This window comes from Protopterus annectens, chromosome 14.part0 (assembly GCF_019279795.1).
Source record: "Protopterus annectens isolate FY-2018-M chromosome 14.part0, PAN1.0, whole genome shotgun sequence".
NCBI lineage: Eukaryota > Metazoa > Chordata > Ceratodontiformes > Protopteridae > Protopterus > Protopterus annectens.
The window spans coordinates 480730531-480743170 of NC_056748.1; positions in this window are offsets into that span (position 1 = coordinate 480730531).

Genomic DNA, 12640 nt, shown 5'->3' on the forward strand with positions numbered 1-12640 from the left:
CAAGTAACTTTTGGCCCAAAACCTTCAGGTGTATGCTAGAAAGCTGAAGATGAAGAGGAATTTCACCTTTCAACACAACAATGACTCCAAGTATACATCCAAATCAACAAAAGAATGGCTTCACCGGAAAAAAAATTAAAGTTTTGGAATGGCCCAGCCAGAGCCCAGACCTAAATCCAATAGAAAATCTGTGGGGTGACCTGAAGACAGATGTTCACAAGAGATGCCTTTGCAATCTGACAGATTTCCAGCACTTTTGCAAGGGTGAGTGGACAAGTATTGCCATGTCAAGATGTGCCATGCTGATAGACTCCTACCCAAGAAGACTGAATGTTGTAATTAAATCAAAAGGTGCTTCCAGCTTATTGTACATTTTTTATTTTTATATTTTTCCCCTAACAGATTTGTTTGTTTTTCAATTATATTGTACAGGTTATAGGTTACATTAAAGGTGGGAAAAGTTTTGAAATGATTTATTGTGGTCTCATTTTTTTATATCACAAAAACCTGGCATTTTAACAGGGGTGTGTAAACTTTTTATATCCACTGTACAATTCCACAAACCAATTTACATGAATACACATTATATCTATAAACATGCACTTGAATAGAAAGTAGTTCCATATTGCTATAAATACTTAAAAAGTTGGAAAACTTGTTTTTGCATAGGGCCAAACCCTGTGGTGCCCTCATGGGGGACTTCACCTTCACACCACCTCACTTTATTATTGCCACTCCAGGGTAACTCCAACTTGCAAAAAGAATAATGAGTTAATCTAATATGTTGTGATCTCAGAGTCACTTAATTACATAAATTTTAACTCCATGCACTTTGGTACAAAGCACAGAAAGTTGCATTGAGTTTATTGTTTTTTATACTCAGACTTGCTGGATATTTTGTTTTAAGCATTATATGGCTGGATGATGTTTGGCACGCTGCATTATTTGGCAGAGCAGTTTAGCACTATAGGCGGTTCCCATCCATATTTTTAGTGGTCTATTTTTATGGACTTATTATATGACTGCTTATCTGCCTGCTTCACTCTTTATATTGGTGGGTGTCATGTGGTGCTGCTGCACACCTACTCTGTGGATTACCTAGCCATTTGAGAATGAGGAATTAAAGTTATACCCCCTACAGAGCTGCTGTTCAACTACCAGCATCCCTCTATTACTATATCAGTTATTTTGGAGATGGAGAAGCTGCTGCCTTTAGTGTTGAGGGGTCTGATAGTGGTAGTTTCAAATGTTGCTGCCCTTTTCCCTAGAGAGAGGCTTACATGGATCCATTTTATTCTGCTGAAAACATTGAAAGATTGTGGTGTTAAACTGAAAGGAGTGTGGTGTTTGCCTTTGGGTAATAATTTTATGGATTTTAGTTCTAGTGGTCTTAAAAGGACTGCACCATATCAGAGCTCAAGCCATGGGATGTCCTACTTTGTATATTTATGTTTTGGGAAGTTTATTAGCTACATTTCTCTTAGAAGCTGATATTACTGACATTATAACTGCTAGCTTTAATATTCATTCTCTTTAGCTATTTATACTGCTGTTTTAAGCTTGTTTGTGTAGTATTTAAGAAATAAGCACTTTAGTAAACTCAAACTAGTAAGCAAGTAAATATGAGAAGTCAGTTATGCTCAAGCAAAACAGTAATAGGTATGTAGATATCAATTACTTGGATGTAAGCTATGTGGACTAAATAACTGCAGAAAAAATGAAACAGCAGCACTGGTATCCGTTGGAAAAGTGGTGGGAAAGTGTAAATGGAATTTCTTACAGTCAGAGATCCTGCTAAGGGAGGATGGAATCACTGACCCTCCTAACATGGGACCTAGAGCAGAGGAGTGCTGAGTTCAGGATAGTTCATTATGTGGATGTCCAGATGAAATGGTATATTTTCACTGGGATCTAAGATTATACTGGGATGCAGTCTGTGGAGTTCTTACTGAAAAGAAAATGGTAGCATTCAAGCTTTAGTAGTTTAAATAGGAAGGACCCTAATAAAAAACGCTATCCTTTTGTCAGAGTTAGTTTACTGGCAAGAAAACAGTAGGATTGAAGCTTTGGCTGTTTAAATATAAAAGACACAAATAAAAATTCCACATTTTTTTAGCTAGAAGGCACTTCACCTGCAGAAAAATTCTGTCCATAGGTGGATACTCGGCTAATGACCACTGTGGCCTAATGTATCCCACAAGTTATTGCATCTATAAGGTTATTTTAAAGGGTGCATGTTACTTAGGGTATGATTTAATGACTTTCTCTGTCTATCAGAGACATAGGTATCAGACCAGGGGTGAATTTCCTATTTCCCATCCACTGGTCAAGGTTGCACTTGAATAAGGTTATGTTGGGGCTCTACTTCACATGAATAGAATGGGGAGTCTTTAAGATACATACATGTCCATCTAACATATCCTATTTAAGTCACAAGCAAAGTTTTAATCCTTATATCTAGCAGTTCTGGTGCTGTTCATTTTGTGGATATGCAAAATGTCCATCAGAGCAGGATCCAAGGATGCCTTGAATGCTAGGCATAAATTGCCTTTTAGTAGTATGCAGGAAATAGAGTATAGAAATAGGGATTGAGGCAATCTGTATAGGATATTAAATTTATGCCTGGTATTCATTTTGTGAGGAAACTCTGCTGTGAGGAAAGTCTGTGGACATTCCAATTGCTACATGTGCCTGATCAGATAAGTACAGAAGGGAGGAGGGAGGTTTACACTTAGTGATGGGTCTGATGATGGTTGAGTGCAGTGGCATGATGACTTACGTGATCCTATATGGCATGCCCTTACTTATAAGGTGAGTGACATAGAATGATTTTCTTACAACCTTAGAAGCATGTTGGTTAAAAGCCAGGTTACTGTCCATGAGTCCCCAAATCCCTGACTACTGTGTCTACTTTTAGGGGTGTTTTATCAATAAGATAGTTTCCATGGGGTGGCAGACTTACAAAAGGTCTATTTTGCATTTCCTGGCACTGAGTTTTAAGCCATGGCTTTGTCACCAGTTACTTTCTATCTTAGAAATTCCTTTAAGATATTAGTAACTTGGGGGGGCTTATATGATTGCTCCAAGCTTGCAATCATCTGCAAACTTGGTAAGACAGAGGCTCTTAACATTAGCCTTGACTTCTGAAAAATAGATGTCAAAGAGGAGCGAACCCATAACAGAATCATGAATGACTCCCTTGCTGACCAGCCTCTTTGTGGAGGTGCACTCTCTGATCCTAACTTCCTTGGCCATGTCTGTGAGACAGCTGGCTATCCAGTGAGTTATACAGGGATTTATGCATAATTCCATGAGTCTGTTTACCATGCCTGATTAGGGTATTATATCAAATGCCTTAGCTAGGTCAAAGTAGGTAGTATGTACGGTTTTGCCCTTATTCATTGCTTTGGTGACCTCAAAAAAGTCCACCAGATTAAGTAAGCATGACCTGCCTTTAATGAAACCAAACTGCATTGGGTACAGAGTCTGTAAGTTTCCTATGTCATTGTTAATTATTTCCATGATGATTCTTTCTATTGATTTGCATATAAGACTTAGACTAATGGATTTGTAGTTCCCAGGATTCACTGTTGGTCCACCCTTGTGCAGAGGAATGACTGTTGTAGTCTTCCATTCACATGAAACCTGTGTGGAAGCTATGGTTGAATAGTGACTCCAGTGGCATTGATAAGTCATATTTCAGGCTATTTAGGAGGCATTCTGGGACATTACCAGGGCCCCTTGAAGCTGTATTTTTGGCCTTAGAGAGCAAAACTAAGGCCTGCTTCCTACTGATATTTGGAGGGATTATGTTAGAAGGTATTCCCTGATGGGTGGCTGAGGGTGAGAGCTGGATAAAGTTGGAACTGAACTGGTCAGAAAAAAAGATTAGCTATAATCTCCCAGTTCCATGAACATGGCTCCATTTAACAACAGTTTTCTATGTAATTGTTGTTGGAGGACATATTTTATATCCAAAATATATATTAGGTAAGTATTTAATGCTTACAAAACTGTGTTACAAATGTCTCTGTGTGGAAGTTTTTCAATTCCTGTATGTCTAGCTAATCACTATATATTAAACATCAGGAAAAAATCAGAAAACGATAGTAGAAGTAACAAACTTAAAAACTATCTAAATCAAAAAATAAAAACTTATTTTGAAATATTATTAGTATTATACTGAATTATTAACTCTATTAGGTATTCAGAATTAATCCATGCAGGGTAGTCAGTCTATTTCCAGTCAAAAATCCTTTATTAAGCACAAGTACTGGAGTGGTTTATTTTTCTGTAAAACAAAGTATATTGGTATATATGTTAACAAGTTCAAATCCCTTCCCCTATCCTTATCAGTGTGATATTCGAGCTGGTACTGCCCCACTTACTGAATGTCCTCATAATTTAAACCTTATACGTTTTAAATACAATTAATACAAATTGTGGACAGATAACATATAATGTAAACATCACATGTAAATATTGGCAAACATATGCAGCACAATATTTACAAGTTAAATAAGTAACAAACACATTTAGCAAAGTCTTACAAGTAAAACTTAACAAATTATATCAGAGAGTAGGAGTATAAGATAACACACATGCATCACAATATTCACAAATTAAATGTGTACAAACCACAAGTATAGCTAAGGTAGAGCAAAGAAAGAAGCTGCCCTGGGCACAAGAAGTTACGGGTCAGAATCAACAATTACCAAAGGGGCTTTATTGTAGTACCAGCATTTGGAAATGAATGCCAAAACAGTAATTGCTGTCAGGGCTGAAGCTCTGAAGCACTGAGTGGGTGGAATTGTAAATATAGAAAACCATTTAATACAACTTGCTATAATGTGCATTTATGTTTATAACAAGTTAGTGGTTTGTTACAGTTTAAAGTGGAATATCTTTTTGTTGGTCCTCAACTCATATAGGGAAACTTTTTTTCTTTGTTCACACATCAGCTTAGTCTTGAGGGATGCAGACTTGCACCTGAAGGTAGAGAGGAACACCAAATCAAACAGACCTTTTTTTTTCTTTTTTTATTATTCAACTTTTTTTATTTTTATTTCTCAACTTCCAGATCGGAGAACAGCACAGAGCACTAGATAAGCAAGCTATGGCTCTGAGCAAAGGTATTCAGCAAATTTCTTAACAAAACTGTCAGTAAGAATCTAGATAAGTAAAACTTAAGCTGATTAAAATATAAGGACAGTTTTTAGGTTTTTAGTGAGTAATCAATAATAAAAGTTAGAGCATGCACAATAGCAATGCTTGGTGGTGGGATATTGCCCCTAACTATTGTTTTTAAAACAGCAACATATGTATTAATTCCTAAGGTATTTCTTTAGTTGTTTTTGAATTGATTGAGTTGTAATATGGAAGTAATCTCAGAATGAAGGCTTCTCCATGAAGCAGGAGCTGGCTTGCAGAAATATTTTTTATAGATAGACAGTGGGAAATGTAGGCTTTTTAACTTGAGGTCTATAGCATGGAAGGATTTGTATATAATTAATCCAGCCAGAGGTGGGTAGTATCTGTCATTAAGGAGATGGAAGGTTTGTGAATTTAGTAGACAGGATGGCCTACCATAGATAGGAAGCCTCCTTGCTTTGGATGGGCTGTTACGGTGATGATCAGAAGTACTGCCCAAGTATATCTTAGAATTTTATTTCCCATAGTTTTGAATATGATGTTGGCAATATTGACTATAAATATTTTTCCAAGTTTTTCCAAGGTCATCCTAGGCACAGGAAGCAGTGAGATGGTTTTGAACTCATATGTAAAGTTGGGAAATGTTGTTTTTGGGCAGTAGTCATATATTTGCTCTTTTTCCAGTTGTCAGAGAAAAAAAAACAATTGAGAGACTAGTAAGTTATAAACAAAATTGAGAAGATGTATGATGTGGTCTTTACCAATTTCATTTAACCATGAGCATGTACCATTAGATCCAAAAAGACCATAAGAACTTGATCAGTTAACTTAATACCATCATGAAGTCAATTTTTGAAGCAATAGAGTGAAAAAGATCTAAGTATTTTTAGTAAGAAGTGATTGTGAGCAGAGAGGGGAGAGGGGAGAGGAGGACTTCTGTGGTAGCTGTTTGTTTTGTGGTAGCAGATGTGTTAGAGTGGGGTGTGGACTTCTCTCCAGAAGTTTCTTGGAACGATGGAGATAAGCCTATTTGTTCAGCAGAATGTCACTCTATAATCTCTAGTCACTTTCTGGTTAACTGTTAGGAATACTAATCTGTCTTTGAGGTCAGGAAATGGACTGCTTTTCTACTAGGTCCAGGATTGGATTCTAATTTCAAAAATAATTTGAAGTTCTTTTGTAAGTCATTCATTTTGTATGGTCCTTTTTCACCTTTTTATGACTGGAAAATAATGTTTTTGAAGGGTATTTAGTAAGGACAACTGAAGGTAAGCAATGGTACTGGCAGTGCAAATTATAATGGGGCAATTTGGGCATCCGCCTTGGGACCACAGCTCAAAGAGGGGCTCATCACCAATGTAAGAGTAGGGTGCAACAGTTAGAGCTGCAGTCCATTTATCTATCTATTTCTTTTAAGAAATGTACCTCTTTCCTTAAACTAACTAAATAAATAATCAGGTAGCTGCAGCTTACAACATTCTGTGGGGAAGGTCAGTGCTCTTATCTAATCATTTTGTGGATTTCTGATGCTGTGCTATCCCATAAATCATGCAAAGACACTGACAAGAAGCAGCAAGCATACAAAATCTAAAGGGAAGTTCACAGTGCAAAAGAGCAGCAGCACTGGTAACATGAGGTTACTATTTTTAATATTCCTGTCAGGCAACCAGATAAGCTTTTAGCTCAAGAAACAGAGACAATGGTCCAAATTATAGACCCATAAGTTTGACCAGCTTTATATGTAAGGCTATAGAAAGGATCATTATTGAATCACTAAATAAGGATATAGGTAACCTATAAAGTCTTGACCCAGACCAGTTCGGATTTGTCAAGGATAGATCCTGCCAACTTAATCAGATGACTTCTTTGAGAATGTTACTAAAGCAATCGATGAAGGCAAATCAAGACATACCACATATCCATGGGTTTAGTCCTTGGGCTACTATTCTTTGGCATTTGCTTTTTTGGAGGTCAAAGCTACTATTGTAGGATTGTGACTGACCCAGTTTGCAGATGACTGTAAACTTGGTGCCATCACAAACTTTCCAGAGAACTCCAAGATCATCCAACAGGGCTGCTCCCAATCCAAGGGCTGGTGTCAAAACTACAGACTAAACTAAATGTCAAGATATGTGTAATAGTTACCGTTCAGGAAGCAAAACGTCCCTTGTAGCTATTGCATTGACAATACACCCATAAAATCTGATCCCTGTTAAGGGTGTGGTGATCTATGTAGAATACAAACTGCCCTTTAATCACCATGTATCCACTATTGTAAGAAAGTCCTTTATCATTGCACATCTTATTGCTAAGGGTATTGTGTCCAGGTCCAGGGATGTGATTATTCTACTGCATTGTGCACCCATCAGGCTGATCACAGAGTATAATGACACCTTTGATATGTACCTTTCCAAACATTTGACACAACTTGAATGTCCGCAACACTTTCTCATTAAGAAAATCAAGAGCCTGAATCATAAAACGTATCCAGACTGTCTCAAAGACTTGTCTCTGTTCTTGGTGTAATACAGCTACTGAGGGTTGATCTCTACCTCACATATAGAACCTCAACAGACCCTATCCTGTCAAACCTACTACACATTCAGAAGTCCAATGGGGCCATAAACATCCACTCAAGAGATCTCAGTCTCTTTTGAAACATAAATAGAACACTCTGGAGGGATAGATATTTATCACAGGCAATATCACTTCTTGGGAATTGTCTTCCACTCCACATAAAGCAAAGTATTTCTGTTGCAATATTCACATATAATCTGGACTAATGGATCGCTAACCACAAATTCACCTCTAATTTAACACAAGTCCTGCATGGATAGGAGCAACATGCAAATGTTCTGGTCATCTTTGGGTTATTCATACTTAAATAAAAGGGCTAAAAACTTCATAGGAGTTTATGGCTAGGCTTCTAAAGATCCTCTCAGCTCAATAGCCCCGTAAGTACCTATGAACCTATGAACCAAAATCAGGGACAGGTATCAAATATTGCTATTACTAGTCATGGAGAATATATTACTGATAAATGATGAATCTGGAATGTTTAAGTTTGCTGGTTGCAAACCTATGCTGTCATGGTAATAAAAGAGCTCTATACAGCTGTGTTAAATGATACATTTTGTGTACTTAATTTGCCTATTTCTGATTCAACGAAGAAGGTGCTTACATTTTAATACTGGAAGCACAAAAGCAATCAAGTGGACAACCATGGTGGATAGTAAAATATTTAATGGTAAGCGCTTTCGGCTGCAACTCCAGCCTTCATCAGACAAATGAATACACAAGCTAAGAACTTTATATACCATATTCATAATAGCCAATTACCCAATATACTTCATTCAATTGATATTAATTAAAAACATAATTGAATACATGATTGAATATGCTAAACCTTCCATTGAACAACTATGAAAGTGAATCAACAATGAAAAATGTATATATAAAAATACAAAATTATGCTCAATACAAATACATATCCAAAAATTTAAAAAAAAATATATATATATATATATATATATATATATATATATATATATAAATACAGAACCCAAGTCAACAATCAACATTTGTGCATGAGAACTATCTATCATCTATTAAAAGCCTTAAGCTTTAAAATACTTTTAATGGAAATGAAATCATTAAGACCTGGAAATTGTGTGGCATTTGAAAAATCCAAGCACTCGATATCAAAATAAAACAACAAATAGCATTCACGGCTTGCCAGAATCAATATTTTGAAGTTTTCACTCAAATAGACAATTATAGTAAGATAGTGGCAGAGAAGAAAACCCGTAAATTACAAAGAGACAAAATGGATTATTCCAAAGGCCAAGCCTACCCTAAACCATCACGTGGGCGGTGGCGTAATGACCCAGTAGGGGAAACCTCTCTTCCCATAGCTAATAGTGGCGTACAAACACGCAATGATAAAAACACCAACAACCAGCAGCAGTTCCCTTTAGAGGACAGCAGTCTCCACAGATTAGAATGTCTGTGAAACAAGGAGGGTCACAAAACGAGAGTCAACACCATGCGAACATGGAGGAGGCAGAGGATGGGCTCGCAACAATTACAATTAAATGCAGTAAGTTTGGATACTTTTTGCATTGATGACAATAATTATCAGCTTATTACGAATTCAACAGGTGACTACCATATTTACAACTACAGCCAGGCTGTTTTAACTATTGAACATGCCAATATTTTTAGCTAAGGCCTGACTTACGTACCACAAAGAAGGGCAAGAATCACTGATTTAATTACTGAATTAAAACTTTTCACCAGAAAAATGAATTTAGCGGTTATACATCAACAATCTTCAGGCATGGGGAATAATCCCATGCATATTCCTAGTTCTACAAACCCCCCTTTATATCCCAAAATCAGGTTGTTTGAAGAAATTTGTGAACTTGATTTTAGACACCAACTTCAGCAACATAAAAAGGAGCACCAACAAAATAATTTTACTAAGGCACAATATGAGACACTTAATGAGTTAAAATCAAATGGTGATGTTCAAATCATGCAACCTGACAAGGGGGGGTGGACTAGTCATAATGAATGCTTTTGATTATAATCAACAATTATTGCATATATTATATGATGATGCATATATTGAAGTTTCTATAAATGAAATCAACATTTCTTATGCCAGAACTGATTATTTTTTGGAGGATATGTTATGGCAGGGACAAATAACCAGTGAAGTCTTTGCTTACATGCATGTGCAAAATCCCAAAATCCCCATCATTTCTGGAGTGCCAAAATTGCATAAAGATTTGGAAAATCCACCATTATGTCCCATTGTGGAAGCTGGTGGTTCAAAAACGTATTTTATAGCTAAATATATAGATATGTGGTTGAAAGAAAAAATGAAAAACCTCCAATATATTTGTCATGATTCTTGGGATTTTCTCACTAAAATTAACAATTTACACATGAACAATGTGCATAATATTCTGTTTATTACAGTGGATGTGAAAGATCTTTTTACTTGTATACCACAACAGACAGGCTTGGCTTGGTTCACTGATTTCTTTTTAGGAATTGTACCTATACCACAGGATGAACTCAATGCATTAGCACATTTATTAGAGTTAGTTTTATCAAATAATTACATCTGTCATGATGGACATTATTTTAAACAAATAAAGGGAGTAGCAATGCGCTCCCCTATAGGTACGTTATATGCTAATGTCATTATGGCTATATGGGAGTCAAAATATTTATTTTACTCACATTTTATGTAATATATATATTTTTATAGCTGATTTTTGGATGATCTTTTTTTCATTTGGCATGGTCCTATAGAACTGGTTGATGAATTTATGAAGTATATAAATGCTACTACTGATTTTTTGGTTTTCACTCATGAGATTGGAGTGGACAACATTTCTTATTTAGATATCTTTTTATCAAAAGATTTAACATATAATAACTTGAAAGCTAATATCTACCGGAAGAAAACTTATTCAAATAAATTCTTACATTTTTTTAGTAATCATCCAGAGCATGTTAAAAAAGGCAGTCATTAAAGGGCAGTTGGTTCAAGCAGCGCGTATGGTTTCGCAATTTGATGATTTTGTTGAAGAATGTCATTTTATTATGAATATGTTTTTAAATAGGGATTATCCTAAGCAATTTGTTGATAACATATTTTATGAGATTTTGAATAAAAGGAAAACCGGGTTTTATAAACCATTATTGGGACATTCTGACACATGTGTCATACAACAACCTGACCAACAAGATCTATCGCAACAAACATCAACAGTTGTACATAATGACATAAATTCCAACATTGCTAAAACTAATCATTGTAGTAAAGGGAATGTAGCTTTCATTACCACTTTTACACAGGACTCTGAGTACATAAGAAGTCTGGTAAATAAAAATTGGATTTTTATTAAGGGTGATACACAGCTGGTTAGCCTTTTAGGCACACAGCCTTCTATTATCTATAAAAGAGATCGGAATTTAAAGGATTGGTGTAATACTTGTTCCAACACAGTGTGCACCACAAAGGGCATAAAGAGGAAATGTAATATGTGTAGTTATTGCTCCTACATCTTGGAAGCTGAACAAGTATTTATTAATGGCACCCAGATAAAATTAAAAGGAAAATACAATTGTAATACTTCTGGGGTGGTCTATGCTGCATTATGTTCACATTGTTCAGCTTATTATACAGGTAAAACTGAATGAAAATTAAAACAGCGTATTTATGAGCATGTTTATGATATCAACAGGCATTCACATAACAATGCCTTGTATAAGCATTTAGCACAAAATTCTACACATAATTTTCATTTCATAGTATTGGAACAAGTTACTCCATCTCCTAGAAAAGGGCCTTGGAAAATTATATTAGAATCTAAAGAATATTGGTGGCAGGTGTTTTTAAATGCCACACAATTTCCAGGTCTTAATGATTCCATTTCCATTAAAAGTATTTTAAAGCTTAAGGCTTTTAATAGATGATAGATAGTTCTCGTGCACAAATGTTGATTGTTGATTTGGGTTCTGTATTTATATATACATATTTTTAAAGTTTTGTATAAGTATTTGTATTGAGTGTAATTTTGTATTTTTATATATACATTTTTCATTGTTGATTCACTTTCATAGTTGTTCAATGGAAGGTTTAGCATATTCAATCATGTATTCAATTATGTTTTTAATTAGTATCAATTGAATGAAGTATATTGGGTAATTGGCTATTATGAATATGGTATATAAAGTTCTTAGCTTGTATATTCATTTGTCTGATGAAGGCTGGAGTCGCAGCCGAAAGCGCTTACCATTAAATATTTTACTATCCACCACGGTTGTCCTCTTGATTGTTTTTGTGCTTCTGAATATATTTTTCATCAGTTTGTGGTTCGTGATTTTAGTTTAACATTTTAATACTGCATATTGGATAAATAGTAGATCTGTTTCTTATTTTCTAGAATAATATTCAGTACGGTCTCGATTGCAAGCAAAGGTACTTTGAAGCGTAATATTTAAAGCATAAAAATGTCAAAATGCTGTTGACATTCTTTCATTTCTTCAAGATGTGAAGCACCTAAGGAGAAGCTGGATCATATAGGTTAATCATCATTAAGCCCATGACATGCTAAAACTTGACATAACAAATTGTGTATAATTAAAAAATGAGTTGTATATCAGGAGAGCTGCACTTGATGCTTTTTTATTAAAATCAGTACAGATTTTTTTTTATCAGTTAAATTCTATACTGATTTTAGTAAAAATCGACAAGTATATCTCTCCTGGTATCTGGCTCACATTATTATTATTATTATTATTATTATTATTATTATTATTATTATTATTGTCACAGTCTTAATTTACACAGTCTTGGCCTGCAGAAAATTAAGAAGAGTAGCATCCTGCAGTTTTAGCAGCAACAATTTTTGATATTACTGAACACTATTATTAGTACTGAAACACCAGAAAAAACATGAATCAACAA